Source organism: Eurosta solidaginis, chromosome 2, assembly GCF_040869045.1.
Source record: "Eurosta solidaginis isolate ZX-2024a chromosome 2, ASM4086904v1, whole genome shotgun sequence".
Lineage (NCBI taxonomy): Eukaryota > Metazoa > Arthropoda > Insecta > Diptera > Tephritidae > Eurosta > Eurosta solidaginis.
The window spans coordinates 115,337,502-115,364,330 of record NC_090320.1 but is presented as its reverse complement, the minus strand read 5'-3'; the positions used below and the strand labels follow the sequence as shown (position 1 = coordinate 115,364,330).

General features: G+C 40.0%; 1 protein-coding gene across 7 annotated transcripts in view; it reads left to right on the top strand.

Moving 5' to 3' along the window:
• The window catches only part of LOC137240174 (uncharacterized), a 479,876-nt gene that overhangs the window by 254,268 nt on the left and 198,779 nt on the right, over positions 1-26,829 (top strand). For 6 of the 7 annotated variants that reach the window (XM_067766107.1, XM_067766104.1, XM_067766105.1 and 3 more), the window contains one exon: positions 2,032-2,615. The exons of the other annotated variant lie outside the window; for it this stretch is intronic. The gene's annotated coding sequence lies outside the window, so the exon portion shown is untranslated. Of the gene's footprint in view, positions 1-2,031; positions 2,616-26,829 lie in introns of those variants that run through there. 7 annotated transcript variants of the gene reach the window in all.

The window sequence follows — 26,829 nt, the reverse complement described above, 5'->3', positions numbered from 1 at the left end:
TACAGTCAACCACGGCACGCTACTCCAAGACATACATAGAAGGCTCACACCTTACCGATTGCCTAAAAAGATGGAGGAGTTAAAATCATTTCCTATGCTGACGACTGCACGATTATGGCTACAGGACCTGGCCCCGAAATTGATGTATTAATTTCTAAAATAATCAGCTATCTCCCCCATTTTTCCGGTTTCTTCGCCGCGCACAACTTGACATTATCACCGACAAAATCCACGGCCACCCTGTTTACGACGTGGAAGGGACAGATGTCGCAAATATTCGACGTCCGCGTCGATGGTGTCACACTACCGACTGTCAGTCACCCAAGGATCTTAGGGGTAACTTGCGATAATACTCTCACCTTCAAGGCTCATGCCACCGAAATTGTTTCTAAAGTACAAAGTCGCAACAAAATCCCCAAGTCGCTTGCCGGCAGCACGTGGGGAAAAGCTAAAGAGACGTTGCTTACTACGTACAAAGCAATTGGCTGGCCGCTTATGAGCTACGCCAGTCTGGTCACCTGGTCTTAAAAATACACACTGGAAAAGGCAACAGACCTGTCAAAATAGTGCAATCAGAACTGCCACCGGATGTCTCCTTATGACCCTCGGTCACCATCTATATATTGAGGCTAAAGAGCTCAATATTAAAGCGCACAACGAAATTCTGAACAAGCAGTTCTTGCTTAATTGTCAAAAACTAGGACATCCTTGCAAACAACTGCTTGATTTAGCACCGCCTTCACGGGGCACCTGAACTCGATTGTAGTGAAAATCCTGCCTCAATCGTAAACCGATGGCAGAAGATGAAAGCCCTTCATCAAACATTCTGCAAAATATGGAAATCGGAATATCTCACCCAGATCCAGAACTAGTATGAAAAAGGGCGTTCTAGCCCAAATGGTGCAAGGAAAAGTATATATACACACACACATATATTCTAGGTGTCGCATCCGTTCTTCCGGTTTGTGTTCTGGCTGATATTCCGGTTTCGGTTTGTGTTCTGGCTAACTTCCGCTAGGTGGTGTATAAAAAAAAGCTTAGAGCAAAGACTCTCTAAATATAAGATGGTACATTGTAGAGTTCTAAAGCTTTGTGGAAATTGTGGGACGGCTGCACCAGGAATTCGTCATACTTTTTGCTATGCTGTCCGCCTCAACATAGCTGATGTTATAAGGCTGTTTAACTCTGTAATCTTTGCTGTCATTTATTTTGCTTTTGGAAAAATGACCTATTTGAAATAAGCTGGCCGAAAAATATTGGCATAACAGCTTAAGTTAGATCACCAATGGAAAATCTTGGAAAATTTGAGCAGATGTGGCAATTTCGCATGTTCGTTGAACGAAATATTGACAATCTATTGATCATCACTAGGAAATTAGCTACATTCCATCAACTCAGCAGCACTTTAGCAATACTCTGTTATTATTTGGCTGCTCAAACACACCCATATTAATTGTGCATTAAATCTAAAATATAAAACTCAAAAATGACTGCTTGTTATGTCCGCAACATTTATTTAGTTCAAAGTTACAGCCAATAATAGCCAAAGCCATAATAATTTACACGGGTCATCAGTACTTTCTCTGATTCAAAAGCTGAACCACCAGCGCTACCGTCATCAGCTCAGTGTCATCATTGCCAGTAGCGCCAATAACACCAAACTCGTGCCTGACACACAAAAATCGTTTCACTCAAAAGCGCAAGTGAAATGTACTACGCACTCACTACTAAGTAGCGCCAAAAATTCGCTTGGAGTCATTGCGTCAATGAGCTACCATTGAGCTGGCACCGCATTGGCGCTGGCGCCATGCAATTTACATCACTAAAATTGCGCGAATACCCAGGCTCATGACTTTTTTAATCCCGATGGTGAAAACGAAACAGGGGCAAAACGTATGGTGTATTCCTGGTGTAGCCGTTCCACTTTGTGGAGAATGAACGACTCTACAATGCTCCCTCTTATTAATCTAGTCTCTTTGACGAAATTCAAAACCACGTAATTATTTAATAACTTCTTTTCTTTTTCCACAGGAGAGCGAAACGTAAGGTCAACCATCTGGCGTGCAGTGCTTGTAGTCCGCATCTGCACTGCCTTATTTCGATACAGCGCCTTACTGGACGTGCGATGACGTGGCATTCCTTTTTTAATTTTTTTTTTTCTTTGTTGCTTACGGCAAGGGGCCGGTATGTTTAGGCCGCAGGCCTAAATATATCTCCCCGCCCCTCGTAACATAATTTTCTTTATTTTATTTTCTTTCGTTTACTACCACCCACATATGCTTGTGATCACTAATACACACAGGCATCTGTGAGTGGTAGTACGTATGCATATTAGATTTTTTACTGCTGTGAGCCCGCGGTATAGCAACTTTGTTGCCGGGCAACCCAACGAAGGAGCTGTATGATGGGTTCATCGGCTTATGTTGCAAAGAGGCTCGTCCTCTTTGAATCCAGCAGCCAGCAAAGGTACACGTTATCTCACGTTCACGTAAGTGTAAATTTGCAGAATTATTATCATATACAATTTTCCACAACATTTGTTAAAACATTTCTTAACACTTGTTGTATTTCCATTTGTTAATAAAAAACTATACAATGGCAGTGAATTAATCGAATCCTTTTGGTGTTTTTTATTCTCTCCTTTTTCCGCCTAATCTCAATCTTCTACAATTCCGGGGGTGCGCGCCGTGGCCACCACGAGATTGTACACTTTGACTAATCAAACATTAGGCGGTTGCTTCGATATTGTGTGTAGACATGCTAGTTTGCTTTTTGACTCTAAAGCTAGTGATTGGTTTTAGAGGTACCACAAATCTGTATGGGAAATTCGTTGGCCTAGTTTATGTGAGACCCTAAGAAGGCAATATAAGGATACTAGGACAGATGTCGACTATAGAGAGAAAATCCGTGACAGAAAGCAAAAAGCAAACGAAAGTTTTGATTCTTTCAATGACTCGATAGTTCTGTTGACTGATCGGCTGAATCGACGAATTCCGGAAGGTACTCTTGTTGAAATTATTAGAAGAAATCTATTACCGGAAATACAGTCTGAAATTTTAAATATTCAGGTTTTTTCATTTGCTCATTTACGTGATATCTGTCGGAAATGTGAATTTTTCCCGCAAGACATGCAAACCCGGCAAAACTATAGCAAATCTTTGCCAATTCGCAAACGTGTTCCTGAAGTTCAAACCAATTTTGACTTTGCCAGTGACGCAGATGGAAGCGAATATGATGAAATTGAGGAGGTGGCTTTTGTTTGCTGGAATTGCATGAGGAATGGACATCGATATCAGGATTGCGTTAGCGAGCGTAGGGTTTTCTGCTATGGATGCGGAACCACTGACGTATATAAACCAAATTTTCCGCGCTGTAATGCTTCAAAAAACGGTCAATCGAGTGCACTGAAAGGTGCACGCAAACAGACATCATTAAAAACTCTGAAGCATAAAGCAACAAACCCATCACAAACAAAATACTTCATTCACCTAACCCAAATAAACCTTTTCATATTCGTGTGAAGGAATACGACCTTGCACGTGAACGAATTTTTAATGATTTTAATCAAAATAGTATCGTTCTTAAATCAAAAAGTGGGTCCAGTAGTCGGATAGCCACTTTTGGAATAATGTTCGCAATAACAGAAAACTACTATTAAGTTCAATTTTTGATGAAACGAATGACATTCGACCATATGCGGAAATGCAGTTATTCGGCAAACTGTTTCCGGGTTGTTAGATACTGGTACTTCTGTCAGTTGTGTTGGAGCCAAACTTGCAACACAAATTTTGGAAGAAGATATACCTATTAAAACTTGTACATCATTTGTTAAAACCGCAGACGGAAAGTCACAATAAGTTCTAGGGTGTATAAAAACCCAAATTACTTTTCGAGGCCTGTCGAAATTAATAAATATTTATGTTATTCCCATCTTGGCACAAAATCTGTACTTGGGAATAGATTTTTGGAAATTATTTGATCTTTTACCTATCCATTTAAGTGAAATAAATCAGGCTTCTGACGAAGAGCTATTGTCAAAACATACTTTAACAGAAAATCAAAAACATGATTTAGAAAAAGTAATTCAATCACATCCTCGCTAATTGGTATTGGAAAAACGCATGTGATATCACATGTCATAGATGTTGGTGATGCTAAACCAATTAAACAGCGGCATTTTCCAATCTCACTAGCGATAGAAAAGCTAATTTATGCTGAGTTGTACAGGATGTTTGAACTGGATATAATAGAAGAATCTGATAGCGATTGGTGTTCACCGATTGTATTGGTACGTAAGCCTGGTAAAGTTCAATTGTGCCTGGATAGTAGGAAATAATATATTTAAAATTAATTTATCTAATTATTACTAAATTCTAATAAGAAATACCGAATTTGGATTTCATTTATATCGAAAAATTCGAGCTTCTGGTTTTGTTCTCGGCTTAGTTAGTACATTTTTAATTTATGTATCCAATATTATTGTTTGCACAATACTATTGTTTACCCTGACATTTATCTTTACGTGTTTTTGAATTTCCATGAAAATCACGCCACTCGCGTTGATTAAGCATAATAATTATGATATTCGAAAATTTCCGCAAAGAGCGGCTTAGCTGAGGCTATGATTGCGGTAGTTCGATCTCTTTGGTTTTGGACAAGCAGAGAGTGAACATCGTTTTCTAACGTTTCGAAAATTTATAGAGTCTAAAGCGTGACTCACGTGTTCAAACTTTTATTAAAATTTAAAGTCGTTTTAATTCGCTGAAAATGTATGCGATAATCGCGATTCAAAAATTTAATGAACGCGCATATTTAATAAAGTTCTAAACCTACGAATTCCATTATACATCTTTAATGGGAAAAGGTTCCCGAAACCAGGATGCAATCATCATCACTATCATCACTTCAGAGGACGAGCTTTGGCAGCGTTTTCTACCTCCCGTCAAGCATTTGGATACCGGAAATTTTCTTTTAGTTGCACGTAAGACAGTGAAGTTAAATGTCAGAATTTCATATAGTTTTGGAATTTTTCTTAAATTTTTCTAGATACAAGATATCTAATAGTTATTTTAGTTTCCTGAAATTCCTTGGTCTGTTTCTAAAAACAAAAAAATTCGATAAGTACAAAATACATATACATTTAAACATTTTAACTCACCGCAGTATTCTCAAACTCCTTCATGCAAATGATAAATAAATGTGATTGAACTGTCAAACTAGGCGCCAAAATATGACTGGCCGTTGTTGCCTCATGATTGGCATATAAATAGTGTGAAGAATGGCACAAGACGAGAAAACCGGGTGATTCACACTCACAATTTATAACAATTCATGACAAGGTTTGTTCCGGTGGTGATGTCATCACATCCCCCACCCCGTGGAACGCTTCGTTTCACCACAATCCACGTCTAAGATCGCCAACTTGAATGCAGGGCGTCGTAACACACCGCTGCTAGTTTTCACGTCAGCGCGGCGAATCTCACCGTCGACTTGGTATACCGACGATCTTGGTATACTTTCACCACCCTACCACGACACCAGCCCCGCCTTGGTACGTTCGTGTCACAAACGAGAACTAAGTTTCCCACATGGAAAGCCTTTTCTGGGCGACATCACTTTACCCGACGTGTCAACGTTGGCAAATATTCCGCTATCCAGCGCTTCCAGAAGCGATCCCTGTATTGGCGAGACACCCGCCACTGTTTGCGAAGGGTGTATACTTTCTGGACAGGATCATGAACGCTAGGAGTGCTTGCTGTGTTCGCTGACCCCAACAGAAAGTGGGTAGGCGTCAATGGCTCGTCCTCGTCGCTGCTCACTGGTATGTGTGTAAGAGGCCTAGAGTTGATGAGGTTCCCTATTTCAATCAGTACGCTTGCTAACGTATGTTCTTTAGGAGACTCCTCTTTCAAAGTGTGCCACAGAGCGCGTTTTACGCACTGCACCATCCGTTCCCATACTCCACCTTCAGATGGGTTACTCGGCCAGTTGAACACCCACTCGACTCCCTTAGACGACAGCTCATTTTGGATTGTCTCGCGATCAAAACTTCCGTGAATCGCTTAGCTTTTCTGTCGACTCCATCAAAATTTGTTCCTTTATCGGAACGCAAACGTGTAGGTACTGACCCGCCTGTTGATAAAGTTGCGAATACAAAGTATACAGGAGTCGGTGGATAAGTCCTGTGCCAGTTCCAAGTGGATTGCCCTCACCGTCAGGCACGTGAACAGGGCAACCCATCGCTGTTCGGTACGTCGACCAATGGAAACGTTGATTGGGCCGAAATAATCAAGGCAAGTAAAGGTGAAAGGGCGAATGTATGGCGTCAGACGGTCTCGCGGAAGAGAGCCCATCAATGGGACAACCGGCTTCGCCTTTAAAATTGTGGAAACAGAGCAACTAGACACGACTGCGCGCAAAATTTGACGAAAACGCGGAATCCAAAACGTACGCCGAATCTCCGTGATGGTCGCTTCAATATATTGATGCATCATCTTGCCGTGTTTATCGGCAACTACTAATTTTGTTACGATGTGACCGGCTGGCAGAATAACCGGACGTTTGGCATCATATGGAAAGCAAACTGCAGCATCGATTTTTCCGTAAACTCTTAGTAACCCGTTTTCATCCATATAAGGACAGAGTTGGTATAGCTTACTGTCGTGGGCAATAGGTTGCTTGTCAGCAATCAATATCTTTCATCTCAGCAGCGTATTTGTCTTCTTGGACTAGACGGCATAATGTAAACTGTGATCTCTCGAGCCCTTCTGCTGTTAGGCATTACATTTGCTCGGACGTCTTCCGGTTTCTGCATGCTGAGATAAATCTAAGAATCCAAGCGATAGTGCGTTTAAGTTTGGCAAAGGATGAAAAACGACTAAAGTCAATAAATATTTTACGTGCAACCATTAACGCGAACTTTGGTTTAATTTCTTCTTCAACAAACGATTCATGTCAATTTGTTCCAAGAGAGTTTGCGTCATGCCAGTTTTCCTGTGTAGTTTTAAGAAAATGCGGACCGTTGAACCAGCGCGATGATGGCAAGAAATCTGTAGGACACTTAGCACGAGTGGCTTCATCTGCTACATTGTCTGTCGTAGACACCCACCTCCAATAGCTTGGCTTTGATCCGTCCAGAATTTCCGCAATCCTATGCGCAATGAAGGGCTTATACCGGCGATTCTTACTATTGATCCAATGTAACACGGTTCTTGAATCGCTCCATATAAAAAGTCATTAATTTTGAAAGAATGTTCATTTCAAATAGTATTCATTAACCTCGTTCCCAGAACTGCTATCTGTAGTTCAAGGCGCGGCATCGTAAGACGCTTCAACGGAGCGGTTCTGGTCTTCGCGCAAACAAATGAAACTCCAATCACACCATGAACTGTGATGAACTTTCATTAAGCTGCTGCTGCGAACTCGTCCTCACTCGCGTCGACAAATACATGTAGCTGCAATTGTTTCTTAGTTGTATTATTAAAATAATGGCGCGGGATATGGCATTGTGTAACATTGGTAAGTTGCTGGCGGAACCTCTCCCAGGCTGCGTTCACTTCGGCTGGAATTTGTTCATCCCATCTAATCTGGCGTCTCCAGACTTCTGTCAGCAAGAGTTTGGCGCTTATAGTAAAGTGGGATAAAAAACCTATAGGATCAAATATAGACATAACGATACTAAGAATCTATCTTTTTGTTGGACATTTTAATCCAGCCAGGACGATTTTATGAGTGTAATTAAACTTTACTTCGAAATTAAAATCATCAGTACAGTACCGTAGTTGCCAATACATCCCTAAAACCTTTTCGGAAGCGAATGTTTCGTCGCGATTAATGCCCAGCGCAACACTTTTACCACCCAGCGACTTCATTACTTCGGGCGAATTCGATATAAAATTTCGTAAGACAACTCCGGCATGTTGATGTATCTCACACACCTGCTTCGTGACTTAATGGCTTCATCAAAGGAGACAAAACTGTCGACAAAATCATCCACATAGTAGTACTCGAGTACGGCCTTTACTGCTCGTAAGTTATCCTATTGACGGTGTCTCAAAGCGTTCATTGTCTTCACATGATGAGCTAAGCATGGTGAACAAGCTGCCCCAAAAGTCACTACTATCATTTCATAACCGTCGGGTGGTTTTGTCTCATCGCCTCCTCGCCAAAGAAATCGTTATGCGCATCGATCGCTAGGTTGCACCACCACCTGGTGAAACATTTCCATTACATCGCCGAATACTGCAACCTGACCCTAGCGAAAGTGAAATAATATTGCGCCAGCGGGCGATACTACTGAGGCCCTTTTAACAAATGCGAATTGAGTGAGGTCCCATTCGAGCAAGCTGCTGCATCGAAGACAAGGCGCAATTTCATCGGCTTATTTGGGTTCACCACGGCGAAGTGCGGCAAGTACCAATTCTTTGGATGATAAGAGGCTATTTCGTCAGCGTTAACCTTACGAGCGTATCGCTTCTGCACGTATCTGTCGATGATTCCACTATATGCTTTGGCGAATTCCTCATTGCGTTTCATCTTTCGTTCAATACACACTAACCGATTGAGTGCCATTGAATAACTTTCGGGCAGAATACTATCATTGGACTTCCATAACAAACCTACGTGGAACCTCCCGTTGATCTCTATAGTATTGGCGTCCAACATTGCGTTAGCTCGTTAGTTCGTCATCGTCATTTTATACAGGCGGCACAGATTTCATTCCAAAGTTTTCCGTTTTAAAATAGTGTTTTAAAATAGCGTTTGGCTCATACGCCCTATTAGTCTGTCCGAAAATCACCCAACCAAGCTCAGTATGTGCTGGGTATGGTCCGTTTCCATTTCTTCCCATTATTTCCGAAGGTAACCCCCGATGGCAGTGATCTAATCCAATAAGCACCTTCGGTATAGCGTTAGAATATAGCGACGGTGTGAATTTTTTACAAAATTTCAAATTCTCCACATTTTTCCCTGACAAGGTTTGCGTGGGTAGATTGAGATTATTTACGCCATAAAAATTACGCAACATATGCTTCTTCTTGATCCCGCGACCATTTATGTAGAGTTCGACCAATACTGTCGACTCCTGAACCGCTTTGCCTCCAAACCATTGGATATCGAGTTGCTTCCGTTGATCGCTGACACCTAACTTCTCCAATAAGTCCCTGTCGACCATTGTTACCGACGTTCCCTCATCCAATAATGCGTAGACATCCACACTTTTGGTTGGACCATGAAGCGTCACGGGAACTACTCGAAAAAGTAATTTGTTGCTTCAACTTATACTAACATTGTAGCTAAGGACCGCGTCATTGGTTGATTTCGAAACCTGGTTTGAGGGATTTGTCGTGGGACTACCTCCACTTCACTGCTTGGCATTATGGGTTTCATGTAAAAGCTTATTATGCTTCTTTCCACAATAATTTATTGCACATGCCTTTCGTCTGTGGCCATCTCGTGTAGAGTGACCATAGTTAAGACAGCTGAAACAAAGTTAATGTTGTTTTACCATAGACCAACGATTGGTTACGTTTGCATCTAAAATTGCTTACATACATATATTTTGTGCCCTTCCCTACATATGGAACACTTTATGGCGCTTGTGACGTTGCCTTGAGCTTCGGAAACGTGAAAGATTTTTCGATGTCGATTTTCACGTGGCTCGTTATCTAACACCGTGGAAATCAAGGCGGCAATCTCTGAAAGCCAGTCACTAAAATGCTGAATATTTGCATAAGGCAACATTGTTGATGCACGCCGGGCCCATTCTACTCGTTTACTCATAGGCAGCTTTCGTACTAATTCTTCTAATAAAGTTGGATTAGCTATATGGTGCTCCCCATTAATGGATTGCAAAAATAATGCAAGATTTTTTGGTTGTTGTTGCGAACTGCACAAGTTTACCTACGCTATTTTCTGAAATCGGAGAAACTTCTCGGATTAGCTTTAATTGGCTACGAATTAAAAATTCAAGCCGACCGAAACGTGTACGCAGATGCTCAACAGCATCATTAACATTATTTGGATGAATCTAAAGAGACTTGACTACATCCCGTGCTCCACCTTTAAGGCACTTATATAAACGTTTATTATTTTCAAATTTCGTATACCCGTAGGCAGCTGTCGACTCGACATAGGCAGTGTAAAATATTGGCCATTCTTCCGGCTGGCCAGAGAACTCCGGAAAGTCAATCAGTTTTTTACGTGACACTGTAGAACCAAGGGCATTTAAATCATTCATCGCTGCGCTATAGCCGAGTCTACTGAATTGCGTGCCGGCGAATTGGTGTACAATGAAGCGCGATTGTTACAGTTCAATGCAAATGTCGTCGGGTGCATATACACTGGTTGCGGAAGCGCACTTTGTTGCAATGCGCACGACGTTATATTACTATCACGATTTTGTGTATGCGCACCGAGATTTGCTTGACTCGTTACTGTATTAATTGGCGGTTGTAACGAGTTTAAGAACATGTTGCTGACATCACGCTGTTGTGTAAATGCACTGGCATGTGTTTGACTTGTTGGATACATCGAATGTTACGGCGCATTCGGCAACATGTTGCTCGTTTGACTTAGCGGATACGCGTACGAACCTACATGCGATTCCCTTGACATCGATATTGACATGGTTGATATGGTATCACTGCCCACCGATGTTGCTTGACCAACTGACAAAGCATTAGTTGACCTAGCTAGTACTTCTTTACTTTTCCTTGAATCTGATTTGCCTAACCTTACCTCAGCTTCTTTAAGTTGGCGTTGCAGAATGGCAATTTGATTCTGCATAGAAATTAGCGCAGTTTCATTCGACGAAGACGGTATGCTTGCATGCACTATTAGTGGTGCTGATTGTGGACTGCCGGTGGCTGGCGTAAGTAAAATGTCTAGGTACTAATTTATCGGCGGTAGTGATATCTGTTAAGCGGGCATTCAATTCTCCGCTTTTGTGCAATGACTGATCGGGACAATTTTGTTGCGGGCGGAAATGCATAAAATTTTTGTTAACTGACTGTTGGCTAGGTGCCGTTGTGGTGGTGGAAGGGGGAATGTACTGTAGTGTGCCTGACCACACTATTGCACGCGACACATATTACTGATTCAATAGGTTTGATGTCTCGATTGCATTTGACATAGCTTTACACACGAGACACCTGTGACATATAGCTTAACAATGTGTGATCGCATTGCATAGCTTAGCAATGTATGATCGCATTAAAAGTGGTACACTTATTTCAGAAAGAATTAGTAATTAAGCATTTGTATGTATTTCAAGCGGAAATCGAATATGAAAAATACTCCAAAGTTCAATTTAGCAATAAAGTATGCATGAGTATAATTAAGAACTTCACTGTAAACATATAAAAGCTGGCGATGAGCCAAAATAAATTATTCTTGACTACAGACTTAAACCTGGTGGTTGTCTTTATTCAGGAATCAAAGCGTGCATTTTAATGCTCGGACAAATGCGGCTGGAGAGCTAAGATAATACTGAAATCCACACTTCATCTTGGACTAGGTCCTACATAGGAGAATTAGGGTAACACTTGACTCAATCCTGATTCAGTAGACTAGGTCCCCTACATGGCGATCCTGCGAAACGAAAACAAGGAATCGAAAATTTTAAGGACGTTTAGACATCCGGCAAATGAAAATTAGGTATAGAAACTTCTTGAAAGCTTTTAGTTAGAATTGTCATTGCGAATGAGTAATGTACTCAAAAGCTCAAGGAGGGAAGTTCGCTTGACGGAGAATACGTTCGGGATTTACCATCAAAAGAATAAAACCGATTAATAAAACACTAGCGAATTCAGCGACGATGTCAAATTTTGATCTGGTAACAGCCACTGAAGTCATCCCAACATTCAATGGGGACTTTAAAGAGCTCAACAATTTATTAGTGCTGATTGAAATCTACCATGATACCCTCGCGGATCAAGCTCAAAAAATGATCCTTATCAAATTCGTACTAGCCACAAAATTGGCGGAACAGGTATAAAACCAAATTTTAACGGAGGTAACACCTCACGACTTACAAACGCTGAAGACAACTCTTACAGATGCATTCCGAACAAACAAGACCGCCTCTGGGCTACATGCATAAATCACTAGGACTCTCCAGGGTTCTCAAGCAATCCCCACATTTGCTTCTGGTATACAGAATCTGATAGCTTCCTTGAATGAAATTCAAATATCTGAGCAGGGAAGCAAACCCAGAGAAATAATCGTTAAACTAAATGACCAAATTGGTCTAACGGCCTTCAAAAACGGGCTGGTAGAGCCACACAAGACAATAGTGACATCGGCGAGACCAAATAAACTCATAGAAGCAATCCGTATAGCAAGTGAAATAACCACCAGCCCAAATAATAGAAGCACCTTCATACTTAAAAGCAATAACTTCAATAACAGAAACCACAATGGCAATGGTGAAAACAGAAGACCAAACAACAACAATCAAAATAGGCACTATGGGCAGGGAACTCATACACGACTTTGACATTGTATATAAGCAAGGCAAAATGAACACTAATACTGATGCACTCTCACGAATTCAGCTGAAAGAGATGATTCCCAAGCACAGAATAAACATTGTAACCAGGGCAATGAAGAAGAATCTGCAAACTTCAAAGAAAAAAGAAGAAGATTCAGAAGAAAGAGTTCAACAACATTTTTATTTTTATTGGGTTTCGTGACCTTAACGAAAGATTCAAAACGATGGAGGCTCACTTTAAAAAATTGAAAGTGATATCTGAGTCCCCAAAACGTAAGAAATGTATGCCCAACAATGACTCCAACTTGTCTTCGAGTCAGGGGCAAAGCTGTCCTCCTACGAATGTCCCTTCAACCGCGTTGACTGATACGAACAGGCTTACCAAAGACGGTATGAACAATGCAGCTCAGGAATCTATACAAGAATCTCCACAAAGCTGTGTCGAGACTTCCAGTGAGACGATCTCTGGCAAATTAAACGATGCACGAACTAATAGTGATACCTTTGCGGCTGTTTGTTCTAAGTCACCAATGTTGATTTCGCTGGACTCCCCAATTCACCCTACACCTCCACCGGTATCTTTAGCTCCAGCAATAACAGTTACCGATATTGGGGTTGTTGCTAGCGACTCAAGTGTACCTGAAAAAAATAGCACTTCTTTCACGGGCTCGATAAGAAACGCTAGGTCAAGCAATGCGTTTTCTGTCAACTGTTCTATAACGGCCGCACCTTCCCAGCTCTCTGGTGCGCTATCCGCTACTCATTTGCAGGTGACTGCCGTGTCACCTCGTAGGGCTGTATTTGTGTCCCGATTACACGCCTCGCTTACCGAAAATGACATTGCTCATTACGTTTGCTCCAAACTTGGTGTTGCACCCACTAGTAACATCAATGTGTATAAATTTAACTTTAAATATGAGAGAGACATCTCCTCATTTAAAATATCCCTCTCAGATGAATATTTCGATAAGGTACTTGATTCCTCTTTTTGGCCTAAGCATACTGTGGTTCACTTGTTCACAAGAAAGGCGAGGGCCGAACCTGTTTTATTACAGCCAAAAAACGGTATGACGAACACAGTAATAACAACACAAAGGTAATTGCTGATCTGTCCCGTCTTCTCATTAATTACCAAAATGTTCGTGGTTTACGATCAAAACTTGTTCCATTCTTTCTTAATTCTTTCAACTTTTCTGCACAAGTTGTAGCTTTTACGGAGACCTAGCTAAAGCCTGATAATTACAATTCTGAGGTTTTTTCAAATAAATATGCTGTTTATCGGCGTGATCGCATCTCTAGAGCGGGAGGTGTCCTTATTGCTGTTGAATCTAACCTATCATCTGAGTTGATTTCGCTGGACAATATCTCTCATATCGAATTCATAGCAGTTAGGCTTTCATTTGGTAGCTATAGCGTAATTGTTTGTTGTTCGTATATACCACCTCGTTCGGATATGGATGTTTATGCTAGTCATAGCTCGGCCATCTGCGATTTGCATTCGCAGTTGGGAGATAACGATCGACTTGTTGTTGTTGGTGACTTTAACTTGCCAACAGTTAGTTGGGTTAATATAAGTGATTCAAACTTTTTAACTCCCACTACTCAGCATGAGTTTCTCAATTGCTTGTTAGACTCATCTCTTTTGCAGATTAACAATGTTCCAAATAGTGGAAATAAAATGCTGGATTTAGTATTTGTGGATGGCTCGGTGGGTACTGCCCTTACGCAAATACCACCTTTATCCCTTCCAGAAGACCCTCTTCACCCTACGCTAGAGATATCACTTGATATCAGCCTACCCCGTAGGATTCAAGTACAGTCTCGTCCCCGATCTAGATGCTTCTACAAAGCGAATTTCATTATGCTCAATAATATGTTGGCTTCCCATGATTGGTCGGATCTCTATGCTTGCACTGATGTCGATTCGGCTATATCTATATTTTACAGTACGCTTGATGGCTTCTTTGATACCTGCATTCCTACTCGCTATACCCTATGTTCGAATAAGCCCCCTTGGTTTTCAAGGCAACTTATCAGACTTAATAACATTAAATCTAGGCTTTATAAGAGATTCAAGAAATCTGGAGCATCTGCAGACCTCTCTAAATATCTAATAGCTCGTTCTAAATTTCACCGTCTTAATCAGCTTTGTTATAAAAATTACTTGAGTTGTTGTAAAGCCCAATTTTTTAGAAATCCTAAAAAGTTTTACAGTTTCGTAAATTCAAAGCGGAAAACTTCTGGGTATCCTTCCTCATTAACCTTTGGAGGTAAAAAAGCTTGCACTGATGACGACGTGAACTATTTTCTGAGTTCTTTAAGTCCACGTATTCATCCAGTGGTTTTCATTCCGGTCAATATCCCTATCGCTTAGATAGCTCGAATTACATTAGGAATCCTGCTATCGATGGTAATATTGTTCTTCAGAGTCTTCAATATTTTAAGCCCACCTTTTCTCCGGAACCGGACGGTGTTCCTAGTTGCGTGCTTAGGTACTGCGCCGAAAACATGTATGAGCCTATTTTAAAATTATTTGAGCTATCTCTGTGATCTGCGTCATTCCCGGCACTTTGGAAACAGTCTTTTATTATACCCGTGCATAAAAAAGGTAGTAGGTCAAAAGTTGAAAACTACAGGGGTATTGATAAACTTTCAGTCATTCCTAAAGTCTTTGAACAGATTGTTACCAGTCAACTCCAATATCAGTGTTCTAGTATTTTATCTCCATGCCAACACGGTTTTATTCGTCAAAGATCAACCACTACAAATTTGCTTGTATTCACCTCTATAATTATGGAAGGATTTTTAGCGAACAAGCAAACGGATGTCATCTACACGGACTTCAGCAAAGCATTTGATACCGTCAACCACGAGTTGCTTATTCATAAGCTTGATTTACTGGGCTTTCCGTTTCACCTATTAATGTGGCTGAAAAGCTATCTTTCTAACCGGACCCAAAAAGTCCTGTTCAAGTGCAATCTGTCGGAGTCGTTCGGAGTTTCCTCCGCCGTACCCCAGGGAAGTCATCTAGGTCCTTTGCTCTTTGCCCTTTTCATTAATGACTTGCCACAAATAATATTATATTCCCATACTATAATGTATGCGGATGATGTAAAACTTTGCTACACTTACTGTCCTACCGATTTGAGTTCCTTGGATCTTCTTCAGGCCGACTTGGACTCGTTCCAATGCTGGTGCGCAACAAATTTACTATCTTTAAATTGCTCTAAATTTAAGCATATGACATTTCACCAAGTGAAGCCAGCATTGAAATCTTATGTAATAGATGGTACGCCTTTGGAGCGTATATCTATTGCAAATGATCTAGGTGTCCTTTTTGATCCGAAATTGAATTTTAACATGCATATTTAATCTATAGCCAACAAAGCGTTGGGTTTACTTGGATTTGTTAAAAGATGGGCTAAAGAGTTCGATGATCCGTACCTCACGAAGGTTCTTTACACATCGCTGGTTCGTCCAATACTCGAGTATTGCTCATGCGTTTGGTCCCCTGTTTCTCAAAAGCATATAAAGCGTCTTGAGTCAGTTCAAAAGCAATTTTTGATATTTGCATTGCGCGGCCTTAATTAGGACTCAAGTCTCCACCTTCCTCCATACCTAAGTAGACTTCTTCTTATTAACTTACCCACTCTGGAAAATCGGAGAATATTTCAGGGGGTATTGTTCATCCATAAGCTCATTATTGGAGAAATTGATTCTGCGGACCTCCTTAGCAGCTTGTTTTTTGCGGTTCCCCCTAGAGTATCCAGACACTACGTTCCTTTCTATTTACCCCTTTGTCGACGAAACTTTGCTAAAAATAATCCTCTTCTTATCTGGTGCGCGCACTACAATGACTTGTATAGCTGTATCAGTCTTGAATGTACTTTTGCCACTATACGTAATGCAATACTTGCCTATCTAATTTAAGAGATACAAGCTAATTTAATTTGCCGGCATTTTATTCCTTCCATAAAAACAGGAACTATATCGCTTAAGGATGGAGGAACATTTATCAACATGTATCATTAAGAAGGAACAAGACAGTACTGTGTTGATTGGAATCTGGTGCATTCCAACAACGTAAAAAACATGCTTTTTCATGAGTCACTGACCGGAATCGTATGAATTCCGGCAGCATAATCTTAAGATCAGGCATCGAGATGATTGGAATCCGGTGCATTCCAACAACACAGGTCATGTTACTTTTTTATGCCTTGTGATGGCGGATCCTCATTACACTACTCTTAGCACTGCCGGATTCCCATGACATGCTGATTGGAATCTTGTTGCATTTCAACAGGAAGATTGGAATCCACTGCATTCCGAAATCATGCTGAGCGGAATCTGATGCATTCCGCCAGTATAAAATTTCGGCATAAGATCTTATTTCTGCTCATATTTCTTATTATTATTATATTCTGAAATTAAAGAGTCATATTCATTAATATTTCTTTGTTTGTAATATAACATTGTTGAAATCTCGATATATCTTAAATTTTATCTTTTGAGTTGTATATTTATATATCTTTTATATTATGCAGTCGACCATAGTTTGTCGTCGACTTTAAATAATAAATAAATAAATAAAACGGTCACAGAATATGCGAGCTTCGAGCACAAATTTGCAGACTGATCACCTACATATTTGGGAATGCACATCAATTTCAGATATAAGGGGCATAAAACGTCTTGAGTTTAGACATAGAAATGATGAAAGCACGTAGCTTAACGATATCACAATTACAGTAAATGGTGGCCTAATTATAGAATATAATGACAACTCAGTATCGAATGTTGAAGCAATTCTGATGAAGCTATGAAACAAAGCCAGCGATAAAGGCTTAAAGAAGTTGTCGCTTACAAAGAATAGTCAAATATTTGACAAAATAAGCATAACTGAACTCAAAACCATGTTCAAAGAGCTACAGAAACATGGAGATAGAAATCAGTGCCTGGATATAATCCATACGAACCGCCAAAAAGAATTGAGTCACAAAAACTAATGCACAAAACAATAAGGGACTACCATAACTCAGTTCATGGTGGCCACAGCGGCATAAGAAGAATGCTAGCAAAAATACGTGTGGAAAAACATGAGGTAAATGATAATAAAACACGTAAATAACTGCAAAAAATTCACAAAAGCAAAAGTAACACGATACACAAAAGAAGAATACAATGTCACTGATACACCAACAACGTCTTTTGAGGAAATCGCGATTGACACGGTCGGACCGCTTCGACCATTCAAAAATTTCCGTTATATGCTGACATTACAGTGTGAGCTTACAAAGTTTGTCGTCATAATTCCCCTTGAAACAAAAGACGCAATAACGGTTGCAAAGGCAATTGTCGAACAGTTTATTTTGAAGTATGGGTGTATGCGAAAAATAAAAACTGACAAAGGCACAGAATTCACAAATGAGTTGCTAAAGAATATATGCAAACAATTAAAAATAAATAAAGTGCATTCAACTCCATTTCATCATGAGATGTTAGGTTCAATTGAACGAACCCACAGAGTATTGAATGAGTATTAAGTGACACTGAAAAGTATGGATAATTGGGACGAGCTCATCCCATACTATATGTACTCTTACAATTCGACACCACACACGTCAACGAAATACTCCCCCTTTTAGCTTGTATTTGGTAAACTAAACTGCATTACCGAATGAAATAGTAAGCACCAAAGGAAAAGTGTACAACATAGACAATTACTTGAATGAATTAAAGCTAAAGCTTAGATATGCACATGACAATGCAAAGTAAGAGATAAAGAAAAACTAACTAAAGTAAAAAAGCAAACTTTACAGTGAATGATTATGTTTAATTGAAAGTAGGCAACAAAAGAAAATTAGAAGTACCATTTGCAGGACCCTATAAAATAATTAGACAAAATGGGCCAAATAGCACAATTGTAAAGAACAATTTCTCTATATATTTACATAAATAATTCAACATATGTTTATATAAATAATTTTTCTCTATATATTTACATAAATAATTCAGCATATATTTACATAAATAAATTTTCTCTATATATTTACATAAATAATTCACCATATATTTACATAAATAATTTACCTAGCATTTTCTATATATTTACATAAACAATTTACCATATAAACACCCACTAAGATATAACCGAATATAAATTAATTTATATTTTAAGAAACTACAATTAATTTACATTTTTCTTAAGGGGTAGGGTGTAGTGTGCCTGACCACACTAATGCACGCGATACATATTGCTGAGTCAACAGGTTTGATGCCTCGATTACATTTGACATAGCTTTACACATGAGACACCTGTGACACATAGCTTAACAATATGTGATCGCATTTCATAGCTTAGCAATGTATGATCGCATTACAAGTGGCACACTTATTTCAGAAACAATTAGCAATTAAGCATTTGTATGTATTTCAAGCGGTAATCGAATATGAAAAATACTTCAAAGTTCAATTTAGCAATTAAGCAATTTTGTATGCATGAGTAGAATTAAGAACTTCACTGTAAACATATAAAAGCTGGCGATGAGCCAAAATAAATTATTCTTGACTACAGACTTAAACCTGGTGGTTCTCTTTATTCACGAATCAAAGCGTGCGTTTTAATGCTCGGACAAATGCGGCTGCAGAACTAAGATAATACTCAAATCCACACTTCATCTTGGACTAGGTCCTACATAGGAGAATTACGGTAACACTTGACTCAATCCTGATTTAGTAGACTAGGTCCCCTACAGTACAAAGTATGTTCAAGGCTTACTTGGCAAGTCGACGGTAGCTGCGCAGCAACAGCGGTAACAGCCCTGCTTGTGGTTGTGATGCTAGTGCTGGCAGTTGTGGTCTTGTGTTCTGAGGCAGAATCCCCACTTTGAGGCATAGCGGCAGTTGAATTTTTATTGCTTGACGACTTATTTCTGGCGCTCCGGCGAGGTGGAGTGCGCTGCATTAAGACACCCACAAAGAAACAGCAGATCGATCACAAATGGCACAATTTAGTTACAAATTTAACGGCAGTCACAAAATGGCGGCATATATGCACTTTAGAATTGTCTTATAAAGTGCGAAATAAAGATTGCCATTTGCCAGGGGTCTTGCGAATCTAACTCCTCTGTTCATATATATGCCGCAGACAGGAAAAATACTAAATACTTTAGTATAATAATCGATAGAGTGTGAGCCGTAGAGACAGAGTTTAGGGTTTAGTTTATTTCTATAAAAACACATTATAAGTACAAAATACATATACATTTAAACATTTTAACTCACCCCAGTTTTCTCGACCTCCTTCTTGCAAATGATAAATGAATGTGATTGAACTGTCAAACTAGGCGCCAAAATATGATTATCCATTGTTGCCACATGATTGGCATATAAATAGTAGAAGAATGTAGAATGGCAGAAGGCGAGAAAACCGGGTGATTCACATTCACAATTTATAACAATGGTCATTTCATCACAATATGTATGTATACCGAAATAAAATATGTATACCTAAATTGTTAATTAGTATACACATACTTGTATATACATATTTTCTTAGAATGTTTCACAAGGCTGCCAACTATTCGAAATTAAAAAATTGCATGAGATATGCCGATGTGGGTATCAAACGAAAGGTGTTTAACTCCGCATTACAATAGGGACAATTTAGTAGGGTTGCCATTTACGGTTGCCACCTATTCGAAATTTAAAAAAATTGCATGAGATATGCCGATATGGGCATCAAATCAAAGGTATTTCACTCCGCATTACAATAGGGACATTTTTGCGTAGGGTTGCCATTTAGGGTTGCCACTTATTCGAAATTAAAAAAAAATTGATTGAAATATGCCTATATGGGTATCAAACTAAAGGTATTTTACTCCGCATTAGGTACAATAGGGACACTTTTTGAGTAGGGTTGCCACCTATTCGAAATTAATAAAATTTGCATGAGGTAAGCCGATATGGATATCAAACGAAAGATATTTCAGTCCGTATTACAATAGGGAAAATTTTGGGTAGGGTTGCCACCTGGAATTAAAAAAATTGCATGAGTTATGCCGATATGGGTATCAAACGAAAGGCATTTCACTCCTCATTACAATAGGGACATTTTTCAGTAGGATTGCCATTTAGGGTTGCCACCTCTTCGAAATTAAAAAAAAAAAATGATTGAGATATGCCGATATGGGTATCAAACGAAAGGTATTTCACTACGCATTAGGTACAATAGGGACATATTTGAGTAATGATACCACCTATTCGAAATTAACAAAAATTGCATGAGGTATGCCGATATGGATATCAAACGAAAGATATTTCACTCCGTATTATAATATGTACATTTTTGAGTAGGGTTGCCATTTGGGGTTGCCACCTATTTGGAATTAAAAAAAAAAGTGCATGAGATATGCCGATATGTGTATCAAACGAAAAGTATTTCACTCCGCATTACAATAGGGACATTTTTGAGTAGTGTTGCAACCTATTCAGGAAACAAAAAATTGCTTGAGATATGCCGATATGGGCATCACACGATAGGTATTTCACTCCGCATTACAATAGGGACATTTTGAGTAGGGTTGCTATTTAGGGTTGAGGTAGTTAGACGAAATATTACTCTATTTACTCATATTCTATTAAAGCTTTAAAGGAAAATATTAAAGTTAAAAATTTTCGTAAAAAAATCTTACACATGATTCGACTTAATTTTCTTAATTTCACACACGCTAATAAAATTGAAATGCAATATCAAGGCACCATGGCAAATTCTAACAACATATATTTAAATGCAAATTTTTGCCAAATATGAAATGAATAATTACAATTTCGCACAGACTACTGTTAGAAAGATTTCTCACCATAGCAAAAAGAAATCTCACCATGGTAATTTGCTACCGTTGAACACTAGAGGCATATGTTCAATTTGAAAACAACATCTAACCATTTAACTACTTACCAACAGATGGCGCTTGGGGAATTAAATTGACATTTAATTAAGCTAACTGATAGTTGTCTTTCATGAAATTTACAAGTTTTTCGAATGTAATAAAATTGTGAGATTTTCATAGCGTATAACTAAAAAAATTTTTGAAATTAATAATTCCCTTATACTATAGGCTGGACTTACCCATTTCAAATTTTTCATTCCAGTTCATTTTGCGGTTAATGTTTGATATGTTTTTGAAATCTATTTTTAAGGAAATCAAATATTGGTAACTAAAAATTGTTATGGTGACGCATCTACCGTGGAGCAGCAAGGAAGGCAGTCGGCATGATATTGTGGTGCACTGTGGCTAGTCATGTCGGCTGGGCTGGGTTCTTGCCAACCTTGCTGTCCTACGCCATAAACAGAAAAACAGTCATACCAAGCCTTATTAAAAAACTGTAAAAAGCGCAGAGCCGACTCAAAACACTATAATTCAAATTAAAACAACATCCAGCCGAACCGGATGTCACGGACAGAGCGTTAAACTCAAAACGTAATTCAAAAAATTCAAAAAAAATTCTAACGCAAAAAAATTAACCGAACCGGCAAAGACCGGTTACTAACTTGCTGAAATAAAAGAAAACTAAAACGGCTGAAAATTAAAATAAAAATGAAAAGACCGAATATACATAGAGCGCCGCGGGTGTCGTTGCGACGCCCGGTGCTTGGTCCTACCCTCAAAAACCATGGCCATCGACACACCTATATTTCGGTGGCCCCTTACCTGAAAACCTTATGCCTTCTAAATTAATGGAAACACCAGCATTCCCATTTTAAATTATAAATTTTATTTAAAATTCATTGTAATACAAAAACTTAGTCAAAATATATATACTGAACCAGTATTAGGTAAAAGTCTGAAGATTAATACTAACGAATGGTCAATCTTCTAAAATCAACATAAAAAAAAAGCTGCTCATCCTTGACAGTTAATTTGATTCTATATCTTCTTCACGTCTATATTTGTGAATAAAAGGCTTAATCAAAAAATTTAGTATAAGAAAAAGGGATAATCAAAAGGAACGCGCAACCTGAGAAAAATGGGTAATCCGTTTTGATATTGATTTCGTAAGACATATTCCTTACAACTGTTCTGATATGTCAAGGATGACTCGATACCAATTTAATGTTGATTATTACATATAATTGAATATGTATTTATTGAATATAAATTATAAAAGTAATTAAAAAGTAGTACATGAATGAATATGAAAATGAATATGATTTATTAATACGGCATACACTCGCTGGTATGGTTTGCACGTCCGCTCGCTACGAAATAACACGACTGACTAACTTGTACTTCACAGCTCGGCCTCTCCTGATCCCTCGTCCGTCTCGGACGATGCCAGGTCACCTTCATCAATAATGTCTAGTTCAGGACCAAGAATGCACCATGGCCTCGTATGATCACTGCTCACCACGTTGCAATATTTTCGCTGAGTTACTGTATTATCTGGCAAATCTTCCACCACATATCGGTCAGAGTTCAAAACCTTCGTTATGACATAAGGACCCTTGAATGACGGATCAAGCTTGTGGGACACACCCGTTGCTGTGGGTACGTAGTCAAGATACACAAAATCTCCCACATTGTATTCACGCGGTTTTGCATGTTTCTCGTCGTACCTCTCTTTCCACCGATTACGCTCTTTGTTGATGTTCACTACTGCTTCCGAACGTTTTTCTTCCACACTGATGTCATTACATTCGATGTTATCATGTATTGCTTGTATCACCCGATTCTGGGAAACATCTCTCGGGTTGAAGTTGAAAATCATTTCATTTGGACAAAATTTAGTTATGCTATGACATTGAGAGTTGACCGACCATTAAATAGTAGGTAAGGTCAAGTCCCAATCCTTCTCTGTCTTGGTACTGCATTTGATTGCACTAAGTATCGTCTTGTTGACCCGCTCTGCCTGTCCATTGGCCCGAGGAGTTCTCACAGCAGTTTTCACATGTTGAATACCATATTTGCCAATGAAGTCTTGGAACATCTTGGATGTGAATGCAGTGCCCCGGTCGGACACAATACGCAACGGTTGTCCAAAAATTGCCATTGCATCTTCCAAAACTTTCACCACTGGTTCGGATTTGGTATTGCGCGTTGGTTTCAAAATGATGTATTTACTGAAGCTACACACGATCACCAAAACATGAAGATTTCCCCGCTTGCTCTTGGGGAACGGACCCAAATGATCGATGTGGATACTACGGAACGGAATAAGCAAGACCTCACCAAGGTGTAGTTGACCCTCCAGTTTACCTCCCTTTACCTTAAAGAGACAACATTCTTCGCACGCATTAATATAAGTTATTACATACCTTCGAATCCGAGGAAACCCGAGGAAATGTCTCCCGATTCGATCAATCGTTTTCCCAAATGCAAAATGCCCAACATCATCGTGGCACGCTTTCGTAATACGCCACCTCATTGCCTGTGGAATTACCAATTTAAACTTCTGGTTGACGCGTCGATATACTCGACCATCGTGCAGATGATAGTCTCGTCTGTATCTGCTTCTCTTCATCGTTGTCGGGTGGACGCCCACTCCGCAGCACATCCGCAATCTTTCGAACTTTGTCGTCCTGAATTTGCATTGCGTATAACCAATCAGAACCGTCATCAACCGGTGTAACTCTCATCACCCTCTCTGCAACTGTAGTCACCACCGTTTCGGGCTGTACTGGCGCTCTGCTTAGCCCGTCTACATGAGCCATTTGCGCCCCTGCACGATGCACACACTTGAAGTCAAATTCTTGGAGTTTTAGCCACCATCTGGCTATTCGTGGTTGAAGAAGCGTTGTTACTTTAGTTGCTAATACGGCATGACAATCGGTTACCACGATAAACGGCCTACCCAAAAGATACACTCTCAATCGCTCAAGAATTTCGACGATGGCCAACACTTCTAACTCATGGCTGGCGTACTTGGATTCAGCACTGCATTAACGACTGAAGTATTGAACTGGCTTTAATCCCTCTGTTTCCCGCTGTAGTAATACACCAGACAAACCATGGCTACTAGCATCTGTGTGCACTTCATGTTCTTTGGCATTGTCAAACATCGCCAATACTGGATCTCGTGTCAATGCCATCTTCAATTCGCAAAACGCTTTTTCCTGCTCCTATGGCAACTTGAACACCTCGTCCTTCTTGAGTAATTTGGTTAATGGTCTCGATATGTTACTGTACCCTGGGATGAATCTTCTGAAGAATCCTGTTAATCCAAGGAACTGACGTATATTTGTCGCTGTAGTTGGTGTAGGGAATTCCTCCACGCACTGAATTTTGTCACGTCCTGGCCGTATGCCTTCGCCACTCACACTGTGTCCTAAGAAGGTTACCTGCTTCGCCATGAACGCATACTTGGATGGACGTAATGTTAACCCGGCCCTTCGTACTGCCATTAGAAATTCTTCTAATACCTCGATGCCTTTATGTTCGGTTGCCGTGGCAATGATTACTTCGTCAACGTAATTGATAATTTTATCCCGGTGATTCAAATCTCTTACCATGTTGACTACCATCTCTTGGAACACCATGGGGCATTAACTAACCCAAACGGCATGACTTTGTGTTCGAAGAGACCATCCGGAGTCACAAATGCCGTATATGGCCGACTAGCTTCTTTTAGTGGTATCTGGTAGTACCCGGCAGTCATATCCAGCGTTGTAAACCATTGATTACCTCCTAATCGTGCCCGTTGTTCTTCCACAATTGGCATAGGGAACTGTTTTTTCACGGTCACTGCATTTAAGGCCCTGAAGTCGACGCACATTCTATCTTCGCCGTTCGCCTTCTTCACCAAAACTACTGGTGCTGCATGCGGAGAAGAACTTGGCTGGATAACGTCACAACTTAACAACTCTTTGATTATCGACGACAATATCGGCCTATGTGACAACGGAACTTGATATCTTTTACCCACAACTGGTTCTTTGGTTTCCATTTCGGTTGTTTTACACCGACCTATACCCCTTAGATCTTCAGAGAAACAATCGTAATACTTGTTCAACAAACGCTTGACCCCATCATGCTCTACGCGTTCACCTAATACGTTGACCGAAGACTTACTATCAGATGCTTCTAGCTTTAGCACACCTGATTCAATAACTACCTTTGTTTCATGCATAATATCACGACCTAATAACATTTCATATGGCATAAATAGATCTGGTGCTACCAACAACAACAATTCTACTAAACGATCGTCAACCATTGCATTTACTTTTACCTTTTCCTTTGTCTCGACGACTCCACCTCCGAAGCCTGTGAGCTGATGAGTTTCGTGCTCACGTTCTACTTCGCTAGGAATCTCGGTCGCTGACACCAGTGAATAGTCACTACCGGTATCTACAAATGCTGACACTACCTTGCCTCAAGCCATTACCTGTTTCATAAATGGTGGGGGTGTTACGCATGGTGCACCCAAACTTGCTGGACTTTCTCACCTGTCCTGTACTTGTTTCGATTTCTTTCTGTTGATGCTGTTGCTGTATGTTGAATGCTGGTTTAACTCCAACGGACGTTGCTGATAAACTTTCAATTACTTTCAATAGATCGTTACATGTCTTAAATTTTATGGCTAACAACGTCCGCGAAAAATGCGGATCGTTGAGCCCCCCAATAATATACGAATTAATTGATGCTTGGTCCATTTCTGCTCTACGACCCATATTAAGCATGGAGCAATAGTCTTTCATAGACTCAATGCTTCAACAAAAAGTCGCCATGAACTGAAAGCTGGCTGTGTTGCAAATAATATTTCGCCTTCTGTCCACTGATATATCGCACGTAATTTTTCAATTTTTGCGATAAACTGCTTTGCTGTTAAATAACCCTTAAGTGGATTGAACTCGGGTAATATACTTATAATTTCCCTCATCGAATTACTATACTGCCTTGCTGGTATAGAATGCCCTAGTTCATGGCTCAACTGGCCCGTGTGTGGGGTGGATGAGCCCACTGTTACTCCTCCCCGCACTAAATTCGACGGTTGCTGTATTGCTGTCATTACATTGTAACTTGCAGGCACCATGTTGCCTATTCCGACTACCGAAGTGAATGCTGCTTTATCTGTAATATATGTTGCTGGTAATGTGCCATATGATACTGGCACAATGTTGCCTGTTGCTATGTATGACGTTTCGCTACATGTTGCGCCGGAGTTTGCTTGCGCATAGCTAGATGTTGCGCCGGAGTTTGCTTGTGCATCGCTTGTGCATCGCTACATGTTGCGCCGGAGTTTTTGGGTGCTCCGCTACTTATTTGCGTTTGCTGTGCTTGATTCAACTGCGCTGTTGTTATTTGGCTTACCGTCTCCGCCATGCTGGTTACTATATC